We start from the raw sequence: 23244 nt of genomic DNA, 5'->3' as shown, positions 1-23244 counted from the left end.
GTGCACTACAGACCTAAGTTGTAGAAAGACATTCTGTGATCTTGTGAGAGAGACATACATAGGGCACTTGCTCTCACCTTTTCAACTGTTGCTAAGGGAATTGGGGTAAACTGCCTTTCCCAGGTCATGAGTCAATGCCAGGCCGTTTGAGCCGCCTTAAAGAGGCTTGGAGATCTTGTTCCATCCTTCTTAAGACAACATATGATGCTGCTTCAGGACTGTTTGATTCTACTGAAGGGAAAAAAGGAAAGGGAGGGTTGGATGTAGCACTCCTTGCTACAACATGTTGCTATATCCCTTGAACTGACAAATAGTCCCAGTGAGCTGCGATTCATGTCATAGACCCATCTGTTACTATTGATTATAAAGTACTTTGTTTTTGGGAGGGCACTCCGAGTGCAAGAAAGAATTCCAACAGCTGCAGAGGTCACCCAAGCTTGTGGTCCCAGTACCTTAACTTTGGGTTTTATTTATCTTTTCGATATTGATAAGAAATCGTTAGTCAAACATCAAACAATATAGGGGGGCGTGGCTAGCAGCCGAGCATGGCAGCAGCCTAAAAGAGGAGCTCCGTAGATCGGACGGCCTCTCCTAATATCCGACCACTTATCCGTGCAGGAAAGATACTCTAACGGAGGGTCCCGAAGCCTAGGACCGGGCGGAACCGAGGGCAGCAACTTTGAAAACTGTCCGACACCGGAGACGAAACTTATGTCGTGGCGACCCTGAGGCCTGGAAGACCACAACAAGCCGGGACCTATCCTGAATGATTGTCCGAGAAGGAGCGAGGGCAACTCGGTTCGACCCCGACCGGAAACGCACGACCACGGTCCAAAAAGTTGGTCAAGGGCTCGATAACAACGAGGATTGCTCGAGCAGTTATGATTAGACTCTGCAACATATAAAAGGACAAACCAAATGCGATCAGAAAAGAATTCTTTCAGACGACGGACTGGTGAAACCGAAACCAAATAAGAACAAAGGGTCGGTCCGCCATTTTAACACGTAGTGTTCAGTGAATCAGCCGCCTCTGAACATCATCGCCACAATACCAAGATCGACCTTTTGAAAGTGGGACCTCTGGCCTTATAGTACCTGCTCCCGACTGGCTCAGGAACTTGCCGAGCTACACACTGCGAGAACCTGCACGTAACGGTTGGTATGGGCCTACTGTCCATGCAAAGAGAAAGGTGAAGACCAGTTGCACGCCAGAATCCACAGAACCCCGGAAGACTGGGAGACGTAACCTGCAAGAATCTGGGAGTACGACAGGGCAAGAATGGCTGGGAAAAAACACAAGGGGAGGCACTACGCAGACCCGTATTGATAGATTTGCCAGTGGTGGAGCGTCATCCTCCCCGTCGGCCCCAGCCGGCAAGATGGCGGAAGGGACGAACACGCAGAAGACAACTCTGGAAGATATCATGAGAGCGCTAACTCAAGTACAGGCCACGGTGGGCTCAATATCTACTGAAATCACATTGATCCGTGCCGACTTTCAAAAAATGTCCGAAAAAGTGAAATCGATGGAGGTGGTCACGAAGTCCCTAGTGGAAGACGTCTCCGAGCTTCAAACGGCAATGCAACAAATGGCGGTGGAAAACAAAGCACTGCGTGAGAAACTGGACGATCAGGAAGGTCGCTCGAGAAGGAATAACATAAGAATTCTTGGTGTACCGGAATCTGAAGGCAATAGAGCAACAGACCTATATGTGGAGAACCCGATTAAAAAAGAGCTCCAACCAAAGGGACTATCTGCCTTTTTCTCCGTGGAAAGAGTGCATCGAGTACCGGGTGGTAAACCTAAGCAAGGCGCGAACCCAAGACCCATCTTGGCCCGTCTCTTCAACTTCCGTGATAGAGACGCCATTTTGCAGGCGGCTAGAGTGTCCCCTCCGGTGAAGATCCTCAACTCCACACTGGCCTTTTTTCCAGACTATATGGCAGAAGTTGCGCACCGCAGGAGGACGTTTCTGGAGGTCAAGAAGGAACTAAGAGCGAGAGAGATCCCTTACTCCATGCTTTTCCCAGCTAAATTGAGAGTGGTATCAGACAATAAGACTTGGTTTTTTGACACTCCGGAATTAGCGAGAGACTGGCTCGATGGATGGAGACCGGCAACACAGCCCCGCAGATCGAACAGATCAAAAAAGAACAAAAGCACGGGACTTCCGGAGGGCTCACAAACGTCTCACAGAACGGAGGAAGAACTCTCACAAGACGGGGATATAATGGACGATGGCGCCAGCAAAGAACACTAATCTCCTGGAGGACAATCAAAGACTTGGCCTTATACCTTGCGATCTGCCTGAAGGTTGGCTACAGGACACTGGGCTGAGGGCTTCCGAGGAGTGTATGAGAGGCCGCCGGCTCCGGAGAATCTTCACCCCCACGAGCAAGTATTTGGTGTGGGGAATGGGACAGGCACTCTGCTAAGTTGGGGGGGCGGGCGGTTTTATGTCCGTATAGCAGGGGGGCAGGGAGGGGGGTTGTTCGAGGTATAGGGGGGTTTCTTCTTGTTTGTTTTGTTTGACTCAAGGAAATAATGTGCAGCACGACGAATCGGACACTCAGATGGGTAAATACCGAACACTATGGCAAATAGATACTGAAGTGAACAGGTTAGACCTAGTGGATATGCAATGGCACACAACATACAACCAACTACTATAAATGGGAGCGCGTGCCCAGGTCCGGTAACTCCATTACAATTGATGTCCTGGAATGTGAGGGGTCTAGGAGACAAGATAAAGAGGGTTGGTCCTACAGGGTATTAAAAGACTGAATCCGAGGGGAGGAGCCAAGCGGGCACCCGAAATGGCCGCATAGCCGCTCGGCTCCGTGAGCCCTTTCGCCCAACACGACTATCCTGCTACATATCCCGACTCATGACGGCATATTTCGATGAAAGAAATAAACAGAACACCTACCATCTACGTCTGGAGCTCCTCCGTGCCGCCGATCCTGAGAATAGTCCCCGGCCATTTCGCGGCCTGCGCGATGCTGAGACCGGGGCGTTGACTAGGCGGGGCCTCCGGCAACAGAAGCGGCGCCGACGGCCATTGATGGCGGCCGGGTACTCGCCTGTGAGGGCCAATGACCTGAAAGACCGTTGCCCGCGGTAACATCCTGAGCCACTTGAAGGGGACCTGTGGGGGTTGTGTGGTGGCGTGGAATCGGAGGGGGCCTTTGCCTTCCGTCCCCCCCCTCCCCAATTTGTGCTGCCCGGATATAGCCAAGGATCGCCCCTGACATTGGTGGTGGCTCTCCCTTCTGGACCCTGCCCCACAGTTTGTTTGCCCTGGGGATACTCCTGCGGTGCCTCCACGGTGCGGCCTGGTCCCTGACTGTGGTGACGGAGGGCGTGATCGCTTGGTTCAAAATGGCGGCTGGTGCCATTCTTCACGGTTTGCATCCAGGTCGGGCGATTGTTCCAGAGATGGGGCCGGACTGCGCGACGGAGTTTACGCCATGGGACGTGTTGGCTGCCCTAACAGATCTGCACGAAAACATTGGCCGCCTTGTTTGTTATCTGGGTACAAGGCTGGACGCTATTGTTGTTTCGTCATTTATGGTGGCTGTGGTTCTGTCCCAGGAGTCGGTCGCTGCACTTGCGGCTGTCCCCATGGAAGAGGTTCCGGACCCTCGTGTGCACCTTGGGCCGTTTGGAATTCGGGTCCCTGTGCCCGTGCGGACCGTTCTGAATGCTCGTTTGTCTGCATCCTTGGGACATGTGCTTTGCTGGTGGATGGGGACAGAGCACTGTTCTACTCCTTGGACTGGCGGGGATGTATCGAGGCGGTGGCCGGGCTGTTTGTCTCTCCTCTCCTGGAAGCTGTTCTTTATTACCAGCCTTGCGATGTTTGTGAAACCGGAGTTGCTGTTCCCTGCTCTTCACTGTCTATTTTTGTATGGATTCGTACTATCGCACTGTTTCATGGCTCCGCCACGTCTGGGCCCCTCCATTCTGCTCGGACCCTTGGGACTTTGTTTCGTATTGGTTAATGAGAGACCTTCCGGTGAGACTACTGCCAGACAAGGTCAGGGATGAAGTGGCCTCCATTCTACATGTTTCATCACTGACGAATGATTCAGCTGGTGTTTTTGGTTGACATTTAATTGCCTTAGCGTTTGGGATTTGCTGTACTTCTTATGGTGTCAATGCCTTCATGGGACTTCATGCTGTGTGAGATGCGGAGCGGGGCCGGGCGGCGCGATGAGGGCCCTCCTCCTGCCTATTTACTTCTTTTATTTTCCTTCCTTTTCCCTATCGTTCTATATTTCGGGTTCTATTAGGGCGACAGGCATGCGGGTAGGCCATGGCCTTCTGAGGGTGTGCAGGGTGGGGGGTTGGGGGATGGGTGATAGTTTAGTATTTGTTTCTATGGCCCTTTAGTCTTTCTTTTCTTTTCATGTCGTCGTCATCCGTGTCCTTGTGGGGTGTTTGAGGTTGAGGGGTGGGGTTTGGGCCCGTTAATGATGGGATCGTGCTTCTACCGCTCCTGTTTTCTATAATTTACTTCCTGGTACCCCCCCCCCTCCCGCCCCCCCCTGTGTTGCTACTGATTCAAATATCCTGATTTGTCTTCTACCACGAGACTGGGCGCGACTGTACGTCTCTTTTTCTTTGTTTGTCTTTTTTCTTCTTTTTTCTCCCTATTTGAAAATGAACCTCTTACGTTCTGATTCCATACTATCGTGCCTACTTCCAACTCAAGTGCTGCTGTTATATTATCCTGGCCTTTGTATTGCTTTACCTATATCACTCACTTGAAAAGTTTCGAATTTGTCTAGCGGCCGGCCGTGATGGTTGTAGGCCCATACCTGTAACTATGGTTGCTGCAAATAAAGGTTCACCAAAAAAAAAAAAAAAAAAATGACTGAATCCGGATCTAATCCTTCTTCAGGAGACACACCTAGTGGGGACGGCGAGCAAAGCAATGGACAGACATGGATATAGTATGGTAGTGCACTCTGACTTTACCTCCGGGTCTCGTGGAACAGGCATTCTAATGAGAAAGGCGTCTCGCTTTATACTGCATTCCACGAGAACCGATGAGTATGGCCGTTCTGCAGTGGCAATTGGGCAATGGGAAGGCAAACCACTCAACATTGTCTCTGTGTATATTACTCCAGCATTGCATGCAACTACTCTACCCGAGTTGGGGAAATTACTGTTAGATCTTCCGGAAGGTGACCTAGTAGTGGGAGGGGATTTCAACGCAGTGGCGCACAACACACAAGATAGGTTCCCGACCCGAGCACACACGCCTGGCCCGTCAAGTTTTCACGACTTCATCGAGGCGCAAGGGCTGTTGGATGTTTGGCGGCACCTCAACCCCGAGGGCCGCCAGTACACTTACTACTCTGCAACTCATAATAGTCTGTCCCGCATAGATTACTTTCTCACACTGGGGGACGGTCACCTTACAATTAGTGACGTACAGATTAGGCCCAGGGGTATCTCGAACCACTCCCCCCTCACACTAAACCTCTCGAGTTCAGGAAGGGTTCGCAAACGGCTGTACCCTATCTATACGGGTTATATTAAGATACCACATGTCCGGAAAGAATTGAAAAAGGCGACCCAGCATTACTTAGTAGAGAACACTGGCTCGGTATCATCCCCCACTACCCTATGGGAAGCATATAAAACAGTGCTGAGAGGTCATGCCATTACAACGATAACAGGGCATAAGCGCACGCTGCAACGGGAATTGCGGGAGCTAGAACTGAACCTTGAAGAAGCAAACGCGGCACACATGGAGCACCCAACAGAGGACGCACTACACACACTTACTCTATGTCAACAAGCGCATACTGATCATGTGCGGCAGCAAACAATTGAGAATATAACAGCAACGGCAACTAGAGTATACGACATAGGTGATAAGGCCAGTAAACTACTGGCGTGGTTGGATAAGAAAAAAGAGGGTAGCAGGACCATACTACAATTGGCAGACCCGAGTGGGAAGCTGCATTCGCACCCATCGGAAATAATTGATATCCTCGCGGACCACTTTCAGGGAGTATATACTCCGGAAAGGGAAGTCGCGTCGAGTGCTGCGACGCTGGCCCTCCAAACGGTGCACACCCGACTTTACCCCAAGATGCAGTGGATGAACTGGAGGCGGACCTGACGATACAAGAGATACAGGCAGCAATCAACACACTACACACAGGGAAAGCAGTAGGCCCCAACGGTATCCTGGTTGAGTGGTACCAAACGATGGCGGACACACTGAGTGGGCCGTTACTGGCCATGTACAAAGATAGCCTGGAGCGAGGGATACTGCCTCTGGATCAACGGATGGCAACAGTAGTTGCCATCCCGAAACCGGGAAAGCCTCCCGCTGAGTGTACATCGTACCGCCCAATCTCGTTGCTCAATGCGGAAGCCAAGATATTGGCGAAAACATTGGCAACTAGATTGATGCCTCACCTATCCCGACTAATCCATCCAGACCAATCCGGTTTTATGCCCCATAGGAGCACGGCGCTGAACCTCCGACGAGTACATGGCGCACTGGCGCAGACCCCCCTATTGACGGAACCAGCAGTCATTCTATCACTAGACGCCAGGATGGCGTTCGACTTAGTGGAGTGGCCGTACCTCTTCGCAGTCCTGGCACACATGGGCTTCGGCCCTAACTTTATCGCGTGGATAAAACTCCTATACACAGAACCTGTCGCGCATGTGGCGGCCAATGGACACATTTCACGTGAAATACCGTTGGTCAGAGGAACGAGACAGGGCTGCCCGCTCACCCCCTTGCTGTTTGCGTTCGTCCTGGAGCCACTAGCAACTGTCATTAGAGACACTCCATTGCTGAAGGGGGTGAGTTGGGGGGGAACACTGGGAAGACAGAGTCTCCCTCTACGCTGATGACATGTTAATATACCTGTCCGACCCAGCCGCTGGCATCCCTATATTACTAGATTTATGCAATACACATGGTATCCACTCTGGCTACACCATAAATTGGTCGAAATCGGTCATTTATGAACTAAAAGGTCCTCTGCCACATCTACCCAGCGACTGCCCGTTGACAATTGCAGACTCCTCGTTTAAATACTTCGGAATCTACGTCGCCAGAGATGCCTTGGTCCATTTTACTCAAAACCTGTTACCTCCACTCACTCGCTTAAAGGCAGATGCAAGGTACTGGACAAATTTACCATTAACACTTTTAGGTAGGGCGGCTCTGTTTAAAATGAAAGCACTTCCGTGTTTTTTGTATGTATTGGAGAATATGCCAACCCTAGTTCCACCCTCATATTTTAAAAAGGTGACAGCAGTACTTTCAGGTTTGCTATGGGGAGAACGCCCGGCTCGGTTGGCACATATAAAACTCAACCGTGGGTGGTATGACGGTGGGATAGCACTGCCGAATATACAGTTGTACTACTGGGCATCCCAACTCAAGGTGATAAACCAATGGATCCACGCACCACAAGAAGACCCAGCTTATTTGGCGGGCAGAACACAGCTAGGCACACACAGTCTGTTGGCGCCATTATATAATAAAAGTCTAATGACAAAACTGATGGGCCCGACGAAAAACATACAGTAATACTTTGGCACAAGGCACAGACTAGACTGAAGTGGGGGGATGTAATAACTAAACTTACACCTTTGTGGGATACTAAATCACTGGGATGTCTGAGATATAGCAAGGGATTCACCCAATGGGACAATATAGGAATTTCCACAGTGGGAGACTTATGGACTAGTACTGGCATGATCCCATTCTCACTCTTACAACAACAATATGACCTAGGACCTACTGAGACCTATAGGTATATACAGATAAGACATGCATTAATGGCAGCCATCGAGCCGGGGACAAAGGTCCCCGAATCGTGGCTGTTGGAGGACCGCCTACTCACTGATTATATGCAGACGGGGGCTACATCACTCACTTATCGAAAGCTGCTAAACAACCTACCTGATCCATTAACTAAACTACGAGATAAATGAGAGGAGGAGTTAGGGGAAATGGACGAAACAGACTGGAATGCCGCATTGGTGTCCCCGCGGGAGGCAGGAGTGTCGGCCCGTTTTCGACTGATACAATTCAAAATACTGCACAGTGTACTATACCAGAACTACCCTATACAGAATACATAGGACTGATCATCCAAATTGTCTGAGAGGCTGTGGAGAGGAAGGGACACTGCTGCTCACACTCTGGGGATGCCCGATTTTTAGTGAATACTGGAAACGCATTATGAGGACCATTTCTCAAGCACTAGAAGTGTCGCTCACACCAGACCCGAGGGTCTGTTTGTTGAATGTATGGGGGAAGACTGATCTAACATGACAGGGGCAACTGTGGGTGACGATAGGAACGATGGCGGCCAAGCGTGACATAGCGCAGAAATGGGGGGCAGCGGACGCACCGACGTCGGCACAATGGTGCAAACACATGGATAGGTTGATGGTGACCGAGCGAGCGGTTTATAAGATAAGAGCCAACCCTCGCAAATGGAACAGGATATGGTTGCCTTGGAATAAGTATAGGGGTGATCTGTGTGAGCCTTTACCGGAAGAGGAAGATGACCGCTCCGATGAGGAGAATGAATTGGTAGATTGATAAATACCCGTTGACGGAATAATGGGAGGGATACGGGCTTGAGAGAGGGGATGTTCAGAAGCTCGCTAGAAAGGAATAGTATAGTACATAGGGAAAACCCACTGATATGAACGTTAGATTGTATAAAGATAACTTGTTATATTGTTTACTATTCCTAATGAGTCTGTGGTTTTGTTCAGAAAAAATGATAAAAGTAAGACAATGGATTTCTTTATCTATTGATGGAATGTCTCGAACACAATATACTTGAATGCTGCCGGACCGGAAGGTTGTCGGCTAAATAGCTGTGTATTACAAACACCGAAATGACTATGGCGTGGCAACTGATATTTGAACACGCGAATGATGTATTGTGTAATTGACAACGGCCAATAAAGTCTTACAAAAAAAAAAAAAAAATCATCAAACAATATGAAAATACAGGATGTCAGTGTTCAAAAGAGAAGGATTTGCTCAGCGGTCAGTCACAGACTGGATTCAAGAAACAAACCATTCTAGTGGACGGAAAGTATTCTTTTCTCCAGGTACTTTTGTGTCTACGCAACTCCGAAGTATCTAACTGCCTGTCATGGGAAAGGTGCTGATTTTTTCAGCCAGATCCCCAAATATTCACGGCCTTCAGGGGATGTTCAAGCAACAGAGAAAATGGTCAGGGTCTCATATCTACTACCAATGTCATGCCTCTCAAAGTGAAAAAATGCCACAAAAGTTCTTACTTTCTACTGCTAAGCAATCTCTTACCAACATATTATGTAACCGGGAATAATATGTCGTAGACAAAACGAATACAATTCAATTCTGGCGTAATTTACATTTTCTTTTGTCTCCGTGAGTGATGCAGAGGCATGAGCAAGAAGGTTTCTAGTGTAGGGTCCAGAAAGCCAAGTAGACAACCAGGGAGTGAATTTTGAGGGAGGAAGAGCCCCTCTCGGAATGAACTTGTGCTCTCCTCGAGTCCAAAAGTCTTGCTAACACCCCAGAGGCAGATTGGAGTTTGTTACCATAAATGAGGTACCATTTTTTATCAGGAGACATGTGGAAATACAGAGTAGTAGAACATTTGTTATTATCCATTATATTTCTGTGCATTTGAGCCTTCCAAATGTAAGCTGGTGTGTAAGAAAGAAAACATTCAGAAAAATCCCTCTGAATCATCACATGCTAGTAGGGGAATCACAAATTCAGAGATGTACAAATAACCACTGTTCCTAAACTCCATATCTGATGCCAATTACAGAAATACATAGCTTTCCTTGATACCAATTTTCACTCTTTATATTTTACCATATGAATTGCTCTATACTAAATACACAATAAAAAAACATTGCAAGGTGCAGTTCAGTAGTTGGCTCGGGGTACCTCAGGATCTTGGAAAACCCACAAACCCTATATATCCTGCGAACCAGAATGTCATAGCTGACATAATGGCATATGGAGTTATTAAATCGCCCATTGTGACAAGAAGTTACAAATGAAAACGTCACAAACTGACGCTTTTTCCTACTCATTTTCAATAATCTTTTTATTTCAGCAGTTAGTTTCTTTGGGAAAACCTTGAGGGCTGTACACAAATTACCCCTTGCTTAACTCAGAATATGATCTACTTTTCAGAAATCTATAGCATAGCTTCCTGGTGCACGATACGCATGTTCAACTTTTTCATTGTGGCTTTCACCTTGATTTTAGTTTGAGGGAGCATAGCTCTGCTTATTTATTTTAATTTTCCCATTTGACTATACAGCATTATTTTTGCATTCCCACTTTTCCACTGCTCCGTACCATTTGCACGTTTCCTCTGTGTCGTAGACAAGTAAGATCACTCCCCTGTGCAAGCCACGACCCCAAGTGACTCCACTATGTCTACCTGTCTACATCTGCAGGTACTGAGAACGCAAGATGCTGTGTCCGTGATGCAGGCCACCAAAGGCAAGTCCGTCCAGGCCCACAGGGATGGTAGCCATCTACTACCCTGAAGTACTGTGCGAGTTAAACTCAGTCATCCAGAAGCTAGCTGCCTACAAGGCAAGCTACCTAAAGTTTCCTGATGTGCATACCCATCCACACGAGTGGCGCATTAGTACCAAAGGCCGGGGCCTGTACATCACTTTTAAGCTAGCAATGATTATTACCCAATCCCGTCCAGAGCATGCTCTTGAAATTAGGGATTTGACATGTGAAAGGGACTTCAACTTGTTCTGTGTAAAAGAAACAAGGCTCAAAGACCAGTCACATGATCCTTTCGTTCAAGCAATATCTCGGCGATATCGCATAATTAGAAATGACTGCCAAGGCGAAAAGATTAAAGGCGGGGTAGCCATTATAGTGAAATCATATATCACGTTAAACAACACTCATGTACACTCTTAGAAGATGCACATCTCAATCCCACCTTTTGCAATGGAGGTCTTTCCTGCTCCTTCCTTATTTTTAGCGTTTTGTTGGTGTTTGTCGCCAGTAGGTATATATAGTTAGGATTTTTTCTCTATGGGATTTTTGAAAATTCTATGTCTAATAACTTTGGCGTTTGTGGACGGAATTGGCTGAAATTTTCAGGAAAATGGAACATTTTGTTTCTGAGCAGCCCCTGACAATTTGGGGGGGTTTCATCAAGGGGGGGCCGAGAAAAAAGGGGGGTCCCAAAACGCATTTTTCCCATGTTAATTTCCATAGGGCGGTTGGCCTCACTTTTAGCTCGAACGGCTGAATGGATTTGCACGAAACTTGGCAAAATTGTAGGGACTGTTAGCCCAATGTGCCTTTGCTAGGTCTCAATATATGTGCTCCAGTGGATTTTGAGTAATTTAGGTTCAAAAAAAGATATATATCTGGGCGGAGCCTAACCACACATCTGATCTGATTGGCTGTCAGCACTTCATCCAAGAAGTGTTGGCAGCCATCTTGGGACCAATATACATGATAGCACCTCATTAAAAAGCATTGTAGTTAATAGAGGGTTTTAGGACTTTAGTTATATTATAAATCATTTGTTGATGGTACCATACTCGTTTTAGGAATTGTGGTGGGTTCTAAGGTGATTTTACTATGTGAAAAAACCTTCTGCTGTGATATCATGAATATTGTTTGAAAGAAAACTAATATCTCATGATTTTCCCACAGTGGTTTGGAAGGGGATCTATAAGCTAAACTGAAAGCATATTTTCTGTAAATTCACATTATCTTTCTCAGTCATGTGAAAATGAAGTCTGACATTCTCAGTAAAACATGTACATCCAACAAGGACAGAGACTGTCAGTTGATTCCTTTGTGTTCTACTGCAGCCTCCTAGAGTGTTCTAAAGAACAACTAGAGCGCTAACAGTCCTACTTATTACAAAAGGTATGGCACACCTGAAGCCATCTTGATTGGAATAAAGTGGTAACTCTTAAAACATTTAATTTAAAAAGAAACAACATGAGGGGGTATATTTTGCCATAGAAAGTATGATTAGTGCTGCAGAATGAAAAATTAGGGCCCATTTTGAGTGACTTCTCAAATCCTTTTCTATTTCATTAAAACATTCTGACATGCAGTCTCCAAAAATGGCCACCAGAGACAAAAGAGCCCAAATGTAGCCCAAATATCACCCAGATGTAGCCCAAGTATAGCCCAATGACAGAATGTCCCAGAGTGTTCTAAAGAACAACTAGAGCGCTAACAGTCCTACTTATTACAAAGGTATAGCACACCTGGAGCCATCGTGATGGGAATAAAGTGGTAACTCTTAAAACATTTAATTTAAAAAGGAACAAAATGAGGGGGTATGTTATGCAATAGAAGGTATTATTAGTGCTGCAGAAAGAAAAATCAGGGCACATTTTGAGTGACTTCAAATCCTCTTCTATTTCATTAAAAAATTCTGACATGCAGTCTCCCAAAATGGCCACCAGAGACAAAAGAGCCCAAATGTAGCCCAAATATCACCCAGGTGTAGCCCAAGTATAGCCCAATGACAGAATGTCCCAGAGTGTTCTAAAGAACAACTAGAGCGCTAACAGTCCTACTTATTACAAAGGTATGGCACACCTGAAGCCATCTTGATTGGAATAAAGTGGTAACTCTTAAAACATTTAATTTAAAAAGGAACAAAATGAGGGGGTATATTTTGCCATATGAATTATGATTAGTGCTGCAGAAAGAAAAATTAGGGCACATTTTGAGTGACTTCTCAAACCCTCTTCAATTTCATTAAAAAATTCTGACATACAGTCTCCCAAGATGGCCACCAGAGACAAAAGAGCCTAAATGTAGCCCAAATATCACCCAGATGTACCCCAAGTATAGCCCAATGACAGAATGTCCCAGAGTGTTCTAAAGAACAACTAGAGCGCTAACAGTCTTACTTATGACAAAAGTATGGCACACCAGAAGCCATCTTGATTGGAATGAAGTGGTAAGTCTGAAAACACTCAATTTAAAAAGGAACAACATGAGGGGGTTAATTTTGCCATAGAAAGTATGATTAGTGCTTCAGAAAGAAAAATTAGGGATCATTTTGAGTGGCTTCTCAAATCCTCTTCTATTTCATTAAAAAAATTCTGACATGCAGACTGAAACATGCACTTTGAATACCAGCAGCAGACGTCCCTGGTGAGCAGTAGCTTTACTACAGTGATCTAATGTGCAACTAGAGTGCTAACATTCAGAATTTATGGCAAATGTGTGACACATCTGAATGCCTTCTTGATGGAACCAAAGTAAACAAGCATTGAAAATGCAATAGATCTCGCCCTCGTTTAAGTTAAAGCCATTCTGTTTGTAATGAGGTGGCTTTTTAGCTTTGCTTTTATTAGTGTTTTTTCAACTTTCATGTAAATAACATGCATCTGTATGCATATAAGTATATGTATGCATGCATTTATGTTTGTATTTATATAGATATACAGATGATATATGTTTATATATGTATGTATATATATATATTCACTGAAAAAACCATAGGTTATAGACCATATATAGTTAGGAATTAGCATTTACAAAACCTTGAAAATTCACTGAAAAAACCATAGGTTATAGACCATATATAGTTAGGAATTAGCATTTACAAAACCTTGAAAATTCACTGAAAAAACCATAGGTTATAGACCATATATAGTTAGGAATTCGCATTTACAAAACCTTATTTTACTCACACAAAACCATTGAAATTCCATATATAGTTAGTTGCACTAACTATATATCGTGCACCCGCAATCCACTGCTGATGATGTCACATATTGCATCATTCATGACATGGTCAGTGGCATCACTGATGACATCACTGATGACATCTCAAATGACATCACTGATGACATCACTGATGACAACATCCAGTGACTGTATGTTTCTGTAAAGTTAAAATATGTCTCACATATTGAAGAATGAGTGGATGTATAAGTGTCTGGATGAAGGATTTAGTAGGTGCATGACTGACTGTGTGAGTGATTAAATGTGTCTCACTGAGTGCATGGGTTAGTGACTAAACTGTCTTAATTTGTGCATCATTATGTCTGTTGTTCTGTAAACTGTTGCATGTGTTGATAAGTAGCTATATGAGTAACTATATGGGTTATTGATTGGTTGCCCAAGTATTTGTATGGGAGACTGAGTGTGTGTGTGGGTGGCTGGGAGGTGTATGACTCTGTGCATAGATGTGTGAGCAGTTGATTCACTAGATGTATGGTTTCAAAAGTGCATGTGGAAACAGCTGTATGGGCGGTTGACTGTGTGCATGAGTGTATTGGTGAGTGAATGGATATCTCAGTGCTACATGTCAAAGTAAGTACATATGTAAAACACAGTACATGTGAGAGTTGACATATATAAATAACTGTGCATAAGAGCCAGTAAATGTGTGAGTGGCTGTATGGATCATTGTGAACTTGTATCAGGGATTGTATAAGAGAGTAAATATGTGTTAGTATATGTTTGAATAAGTAAAGTTTGTATAACTGTATAGTTGAGGAAATGGAGGTGTGATTGATTCTTTGCATGACTGACTAGGTGTGTGAGTAACTCCATGGATGAGTGACAGTCTGTGAGTGTCTGTTTACACTGATTGTATCTAAGGTTATATTAGAGTCTGAAGAGGTTCATCGTATTATCACATGAATGATATCAGTGATGTGATCAGTAATGTCATCAGTGATGTCATCAGTGATGTCATCAGTGATGTCATCAGTGATGTCATTTGAGATGTCATCAGTGATGTCATTTGAGATGTCATCAGTGATGTCATCAGTGATGTCACTGACCATGTCATGAATGATGTAATATGTGACATCATCAGCAGTGGATTGCGGGTGCGCGATATATAGTTAGTGCAACTAACTATATATGGAATTTCAATGGTTTTGTGTGAGTAAAATAAGGTTTTGTAAATGCGAATTCCTAACTATATATGGTCTATAACCTATGGTTTTTTCAGTGAATATATATATATATATATAAATTTTCACTTTATGTCTAGGTAGATATGCAGTTTACTACACGCAGTCATGGTAGGATAATAAAAGAAAAACCAATAAAGATTCTCATACCGCACATCCACCTTATCCTCAAGGGGTGCTGCGTGACCAAGAATGTGACAATTCCAACTAGTATGCCGATCATGTCTTCACAGGCACAACCCGCAACACAACAAGTATAACTTTGTATTTTAACAAGAGGGGAAGGCATAGATATCAGTGGTGTTTACCCAACTCCTGTAGGGACAATGCCTTGTTCCAGCTGTGTAGTGGGGAATGTTTGCTGCACGTCTAAATAAAGTCTAACAGGTGGCCATATGTCTTTGGGTCTGGATGAGGGAGGGGTAGTGATTGCATATCATTCACTTCTTATGGAGCAGGAAGATAAAATATTCAGCCAACCTTCCAATGATGGCACGGCTTTCTCACCCCAATAAATGACAACTTCTCTTTTAGCCCGTAACAGGCTAATGGCGACAAACCTACGGATCTTGGGAGGAAACTGCACTCATATCCCAGCAGAGCGATTTCAGGTAGAGGAACCATCGGGATCTTCACCATAGTGCTTATTAGGTTGTGAACTTGAACCCAGAATGCGTGTATACGTGGGCAGGTCCATGCCAGGTGGGGTATATCCGCTTCGGGGGAGCTGCATTTGGGGCAGTGATGGGACCTAGACGGGTCTATTCTATGTATTCTTACTGGGGTAATGTACGTTCTTCGTAAAAATTTAAAGTGCATTAGTTTGTGACGACTGTTAATCAAAACATTTTTGGTGACTGTGCAGCAGAAAGACCATTGCTCATCTGTGATTTGAGTACCTACGTCCGTTTCCCACACGGTACGAATTCTAGCATCATCAACTGCGATGATAGCTGCGCAGGCTTTGTTTGGATATCAAGTGTATCCCTCTCTCGCTTTCTTTTACCATGGTTAGTGGAGTGAATGATGGAGGTTCAAGCGGCAAGTCGGGAGATATAGCACATAATGCAGAGCGCAATATCATTAGAACAAATGTATCCACAAATGTAGTCTCGGGGAATCTGGAATCATCAGTAGGGTCAAATATATGGCCTTCAGGAAATAAATCACCCATTTTGACGATATTTAACTTGGCGCATGTGCGCTGTACAAGAGATTCACTCGTGATAGTAAGCCACTTTGCATTCGGGAGTGGAAGTGCAGAGGAACAAAGAATAGTGGTGCAGGAGATACGCCACAGTTTCTCCCATGCCCAGCTGGTCGTTGATACTGTTTGGATATCCTTAGGGTCTCTGGGGAAACCTGTAGGCAGGATTGATGCCTACAGGTTTAGGGAGAAGGATAATAACCGCCTCACGTAACGTAGGGGGCAAGATCTGTATGTCCAGCGCCTCAGCGTAGACCTCAAGAAGTTGTGGGATTAATAAATCTTTGAAGGCTTTGTAGAAAGCTCCCGTGAAGCCACTTATGCCTGGAGCCGAAGATGATTTGAGGGATCCAATGGCTTCATCTATATCCGTCTCGGATATGGGCTCCGCAAGGAAGTCCTGCATGTATCTCTCAATGTATAGAAGAGCCACCTCAGAGAGATAAGTTTCCTGTCCTGTATTATCATGCCCCACTCGAGTGGTATGTAATCTCTTAAAATGAGTCAAGAATTCCCCCCGAATGTCAAGTGGGTCCGTGAGATTTTCCCGGTGTCCGTTTGTAGTTGAGCTATATATGCATTTTGATAAGGAGGTCTGATCATCTGGGCCAAGACCCTGCCCGGGCGTTTACTTTCACCGTATCGCAGGGCAGATTGATACTTCCCCATAAACAGGATTTCTTTGTCAGCCGTGTCTCTAAGTCGTTAAGAAGCGACAGTCGCGGTTTATCTATTTCAGGGCTTGGTTTCAGGAGTTGTCTGGAATCCAGAGTCACAAGGTCTTTTTCTATCCAAGCCAAAGTTCTACGCAAATCTTGCAACACCCCTGCATGTTTGGATATGAATACACCTCTTAAATAGGCTTTAAAGCCCTTCCAAGACATCACTGTAGAATCTACAGAGCCGGAATTGATTGCGAATGTTAGAACTAGGGGTCTCTATTTGGCAGAGGTAGGTACCACTGGCCAAATAGGGACCCTTGCTTCTAGTCAGGATAAGAAGGATGCAGTCTTTAGATAACCCCTGCTCAACCCCTTGGTAGCTTGGCACGAGCAGTCAGACTTATCAAAGGCAATGTGCTAAGTATTTGTACCAACATTCCCAGTAACAGTGAAAACACCACAAACTGACTCCACATCAGTTTAGAAAAATAAAGGTATTTAATCTAACTTACACAAGACCAAAACGACAAAAATCCCACATACACAGTTCAAGATATGTTTTTTTAAAGAGTTCTTAGTGGTTGTGTCAAAATAATCCACAGTTGCTTTACAATAGTTCACAGTTGCGTCACGTTTAGCCAACAGTACCTTTAGATGCGACAAAGTTCCAAAACAGAAGCTGGTGCGGTGGAAAACAAGCGAAGCGTCACTCCCGAGACCCTGGGGAGGCGATGCGACAGCCCCGCTGGACGCTGCAGGAGTGTTGCGACGAATCCGGTCTGTATGGGGAAGGAGGCAATACCTTGTATGGATTCCGGTGCGAAGGTTCTGTAGGGAGCGTCTCGCAAAGGCACAATGCCACGATCTTCGGGACGGCGATGATCTCAGGTGCGGCGGCGATGCGTGGCGCAGCGTCGATCTTCTCCTCTTGCGGCCCCTTGATGCGATGGCACTGAGACGATACTCGCAGTGCGTGATGCAGCCCGCAAGCAAGTGGTGCGGCGATCTCACCCAGCGATGACAGGCTCTGCGATGATATTCGCAGCTATGGTGCTTTCCCCGCACCGGAGCGATGCGTTCCGCAAGCGAAGGATGCGTGGGTTCTTGCTGCGGCAACAGGCGCTGCGACAATCTCGATCTACGTGGTGGTGGGAATTTCCTCGCACTGACGGGGATGCACCCCGCAAGCAAGCGATGCGTGAAAATTTGCAGAAAGCCTTAGTTTCTTGTTCTCCAGCTTTCCAAACAGCAGGCCACCATTTCCAGATGCCCCTCAGTCGGATTCAGCACTCAGGAAGGGCAGAACTCTCTCAGCAAGAGGCCAGCTCACAACAGGCCCTTGGAGATCTCTTCAAGCAAGGGGACAAAGCAACAACAAAGTCCTTCCCCTCACCTTGGCGGCAAAGCAACTGCATGTCAGTCCAGCAAAGCAACAGCAGGACAGTCTTCAGTCTTCAAGCTTACTCCTTGGCAGAGGTTCCTTCTTGATTCCAGGATGATCTAATTTTCTGTAGTCTAGGCTCCTGTACTTATACCCCTAAAAGTTTTTGTTCCCTTTGTGCAGGAGGGCTCTGAGCCCGGTCCGAACCAGTTCTGGGTGTTCCTTGAGCACTTTGTTTTCCTGGTCTCTCCTTTCCTTTCAGAGAGAGGGGCAGGGCCGTCAACCGCCCAGCAGGAGGCGGAGCCAGCATTGTGGAGGGAAAGCACAGCCCTGGAGCACTTTGTTGAAATGATTCCTTCTCTCCTTTCACAGTGCAGGGCAGAGACATCAGACACACCACAGGGGGTGGAGCCAGCACTGTGGGGGGCAGGCACAGTCCTATTAAGGTCCCAGGTGAAACTCCTCCCTCCCATGTAGATGCAGATCTCTCTATTCACCACTGGGCGGACTCATTCGGTCTCCTGGAATCCCCAGACCTGTCACTCACAAACCAGACAGTCAATTCCCAAACAGCCAAAAGCACACGAAAGGTCAGACAAGAAAACAGCCACTTTCTAAAAGTGCCGCTTTCAAACACAGGATTTAAAAAACATCCTTCCTAAAATATGTGTTCTTAAATTCTGAGTTCAGAGATACCAGCCTTGTATGTCCTACCTTGCTCCTATGGGAAGATATGCTGGTAGCCACTGTAGTCAGCATTCCCCATGATAGCCTATGGGCAAGGTAGCCTTACAATAGAGAACAACGATAATGGCTGTCATTCACTACCAGAGCTTGTCACCTGCACTAGTACATGCTCTACCTTTCACATACACTGCACCATGCCCAAGGGGGTACCTTGGGCCTTCCATAGGGGTGACCAATGTGTACAGAAAGGGAAGGGCTAGGCCTGGTCAGTGGGGATACTGACCAGGAGGACATGGCAGTTCACAGACTGCATACAGGCACTGCGGTGCAGGCTTGAGACACCATTTTAGGTCTACTCATGTGGGTGGCACAATCTGAGCTGTTGGCCCACTAGTAGCATTTGAATCAACAGCCCTGGCACACTTAATGCACTTTACTAGGGACTTCTTGGTAATACAAATATGCCAATCATGGATAACCAATGACAATAACAAATTACACAGAGAGCGTATGCACTTTAGCTCTGATCAGCAGTGGTAACGTGCCCATAGTCCTATTGCCAACAACCACAAGTCAGGAAAAACAAGGGAGGAAGAAGCAAAACGTTTGGGGATAACCCTGCAAAAAGGACCATTTCCAACAGCAAAATATTCCTCTATCGCTTCCCGAATGTCGTTTTGGAATACCTCATCTTCCAATGCTCGATTTGGGAACCGCCACGGTCTCTCGCAGCCTTCAGGGCGAGGGACTTTCAGTGTTAATAATACTGGAGAGTGATCAGAATATGTACGCGGGAGCGTTTGGATGGCACAACACCATCCACGTGTTATGAGAGCTGGCTTAGTGTGTATAGTCTGTGTGCTGTGGGTGCGACTCACATCTACTAAAGAGAATTGTTCCTTTAAGGAGTTCAAAGCCCTGCGCGCGCGAGGCTTGGGATCTGGTGCGCTAGAGGTACTATCCGAGATTGGATCAGGCATGATATTAAAGTCTCCCTCAATCAAAAGAAATGTCGGACCAAGTTGCATGAGGAGGGAAAGTAGGACATAATAAATTAATACTTAAATAAAAGTTATTGTAATTTATAATGGCAATAGCTTAAACTTTTGTAAATAACATTTGTGAAGATTATGTTCAGTGTATTTTATTGTGACGAAAATCCAAGAACATATGTCAAATATTAACATCTTTTTGTTACATTTGTAATAAAGCTTGAAACATTGAGATAACATATTTGAACCAGTTGCTGTTGAATGGTTGCACAGATTGATGCTGTGGTGGAGCTCAGTGATGTTGTGGTGCCACAGAGTGATGCTGTGGTGGTGCTGAGTGATGCTGTATGCTATGCTAGGTTTTGTTTTGCTATCCTATGTTTTGTTTTGTTATGCTATGCTATACTGTTTTGTTATGCTATGCTATGCTATGTTTTGTTATGCTATGCTATGCTATGTTTTGCTCCGCTATGCTATGTTTTGCTCTGCTATGCTTGGTTATGCTATGCTATGTTTTGTTGTGTTTTATTATGCTATGCTTTGTTTTGCTATGCTATGTTTTGTTATGCTATGCTATGTTTTGTTGTGTTGGTATGCTATGCTGTGTTTTGCTATGCTATTATGTTTTATTATGTTTTGTTCAGCCATGCTATGTTTTGTTTTGTTAAGCTATGCTGTTTTGTTGTGTTTTGTTATGCTATGTTTTGTTATGTTATGCTATGTTTTGTTATGCTATGTTTTGTTTTGCTATCCGAAGCTTTGTTTTGTTATACTATGCTATGTTTAGTTTTGCTATCCTATGCTTTGTTTTGTTACGCTATGCTATGTTTTGTTGTGTTTTGTTATGCTATGCTATGTTTTGTTGTGTTTTGCTAGGCTATGCTTTGTTATGCTATGCTATGTTTTGTTATGCTATGTTTTGCTCTGCTATGCTTTGTTCTGCTATGCTTTGTTCTGCTATGTTTTGTTCTGCTATGTTATGCTTTGTTGTGTTTTATTATGCTATGCTTTGTTTCGCTATGCTATGTTGTGTTATGCTATGCTATGTTTTGCTGTGTTTGGTATGCTATGCTGTGTTTTGCTATGCAATTATAGGTTTTGTTATGTTTTGTTAAGCCATGCTATGTTTTGTTGTGTTTTGTTATGCTATGCTATGCTGTTTTGTTGTGTTTTGCTAGGCTATGCTTTGTTATGAGATGTTTTGTTATGTTATGCTATGCTTTGTTATGCTATGCTATGTTATGCTATGCTTTGTTATGCTATGTTTTGTTAGGCTATGTTTTGTTATGCTATGTTGTGTTATGCTATGCTAAGCTTTGTTTTGTTATGCTATGCTATGTTGTGTTTTGTTATGCTATGTTGTGTTTTGTTATGCTATGCTATGTTTTGTTATGTATGCTATGGTTTGTTGTGTTTTGCTATGTTTTGTTATGCTATGCTTTGTTTTGCTATGCTTTGTTATGCTATGCTATGTTTTGTTTTGCAATGCTTTGTTATACTATTCTATGTTTTGCTATGCTTTGTTTTGTTATGCTATGTTTTCCAATCCTATGCTTTGTTTTGTTATGCTATGCTATATTTTGTTATGCTATGCTGGTGAGGGTGAGTGAGGGTGAGTGAGGGGAGTGGGTGGGTGAGTGAGTGAGGGTGGGTGGGTGAGTGAGGGTGAGTGAGTGAGGGTGGGTGAGTGAGTGAGGGTGGGTGAGTGAGTGAGTGAGTGAGTGAGTGAGGGTGAGTGAGTGAGTGAGGGTGAGTGAGTGAGTGAGGGTGGGTGAGTGAGTGAGGGTGAGTGTGTTAGAGCGAGGGTGAGATAGTTGTGAGGTTGTGTATCCTATGCTTTTTGTTATGCCATGCTATGTTTTGTTATGCTATGCTGATGAGGGTGAGTGAGTGAGGGTGAGTGAGGGGGTGTGAGGGTGAGGGCGAGGGTGTGATGGTGTGTGAGGGTGAGAGGGTTGGGAGGGAATTGCCATTGGAAATTTTTTACAGCAACACTGATTTCGCACTGTGTTTTCTATTTCCATAAGGCCACTCGGGTCCTGCTAGGAATACCACAGTATTCCCATTTCCAGAATTACCAACACTACCTGTAGTATCTGGGATTCTAAAGTGTGAGAATACCATGCAGTATTTCCAGTCCTGTCAGATTGAGAGCCTGATTGGTTCGATTGTTCCAATAAATGTCAATCCGATATTAGAAGATGTGCTCTCCCTGGCCTTGGATAATGTTAATAGTTTTGTGTCAGTGGTGTTTAAATGTGTCATCAGTATCACTCTTATTACATAAATGGTTTTGAATAAGTGTTTTTTGAGATAGCCAGCAGCAAACGCTGTTGGCTGTATTTTCGTTTGTGGTGCAGACATTTTTTTGTTATTGAAATACCTCTGGCAATAATTAAAAATGTTTTTCAATGAGGCAACATAATGGTAACATCAGCGCCATTCACCACTGGCTAATTCAAAACCGTTGACAGTTTATGTGTCACCAAAATCAAATGAGTAGACATATAGTAAGAAACCCAGAATAGAAGATAGAAAGACAAAGACAGACAAGAGTAAAAGAGATACTGAAGAGTGAAAAATTAAGAAAGAAGACACAAAGAACAGCCGAGATTGTAGGTCGACAGGGGGTAAAAATAATGCAAAAATTAAGAGCTAATGGTAAGTAGAAAATGAAGCAGAGAGGATTTGCGTACAGGAGCATGAGAGAAAGACAGAATGTGAAACCAAGAGTGTTTAACAAAGAAGAGAAGTGGAGGAGAACAAGGGAGAAGTAGAGAGACTGAAAATGTCAACAAAGAAAAAAACAAAGGAGAGATGAGCGAAACTACGAGAAAGAGCAAGAGAAAACAGGAGAGGAAAGCAGAGGAGGTGACATAAGGGAAGAAATAAAAAGAAGGAGATGGAGGAAAAAACGGAGAGACGAACGAGAGGGAGAGAGAGAGAGAGAGATCGAGAAACACATAACAGCAATAAGTGAATAAGACCGTTAAGGTGGGAAAAAGAATGAAAGGGAATAGAAAACAAAGGTTCAAAGGATGGACCGAGTTTGCTTTCAGACTCAGGCCTGTGTTTTAATGGAGTTTGTTCTTGATCAAGAGGGTTGGCAGGTACAGTTTTCCTTATAAAGAAAGACATTTTTAAGGGACGTATAGACGAAAGAATGTCCGTGTTAAGATCTTGTGACAGAGCTATGTCTCCCACAAGACATCGCGCCGTTTGATTCTCGGGCTGGTTAGCTGCCGGCATCCTTGGAATCGAGCACAAAGTGTGACGAGGGAAGAAATCAACTCCTGACACCTTAACAAGGACAGCAATTCTGGCGGCGCCAGGGCTGGCCCTAGGGGGCTCAT

At 44.9% G+C, this 23244-nt stretch overlaps 1 protein-coding gene across 1 annotated transcript in view; it reads right to left on the bottom strand.

Moving 5' to 3' along the window:
- Nucleotides 1-23244, bottom strand: part of TERF1 (telomeric repeat binding factor 1) — a 337355-nt gene that overhangs the window by 208106 nt on the left and 106005 nt on the right. The window lies entirely within an intron of this gene.

This window comes from Lissotriton vulgaris, chromosome 4_1, assembly GCF_964263255.1.
Source record: "Lissotriton vulgaris chromosome 4_1, aLisVul1.2, whole genome shotgun sequence".
NCBI classification, from domain to species: Eukaryota; Metazoa; Chordata; class Amphibia; order Caudata; family Salamandridae; genus Lissotriton; species Lissotriton vulgaris.
The sequence above is the reverse complement of the archived record's forward strand: the minus strand, read 5'-3'. Positions and strand labels throughout refer to the sequence as shown.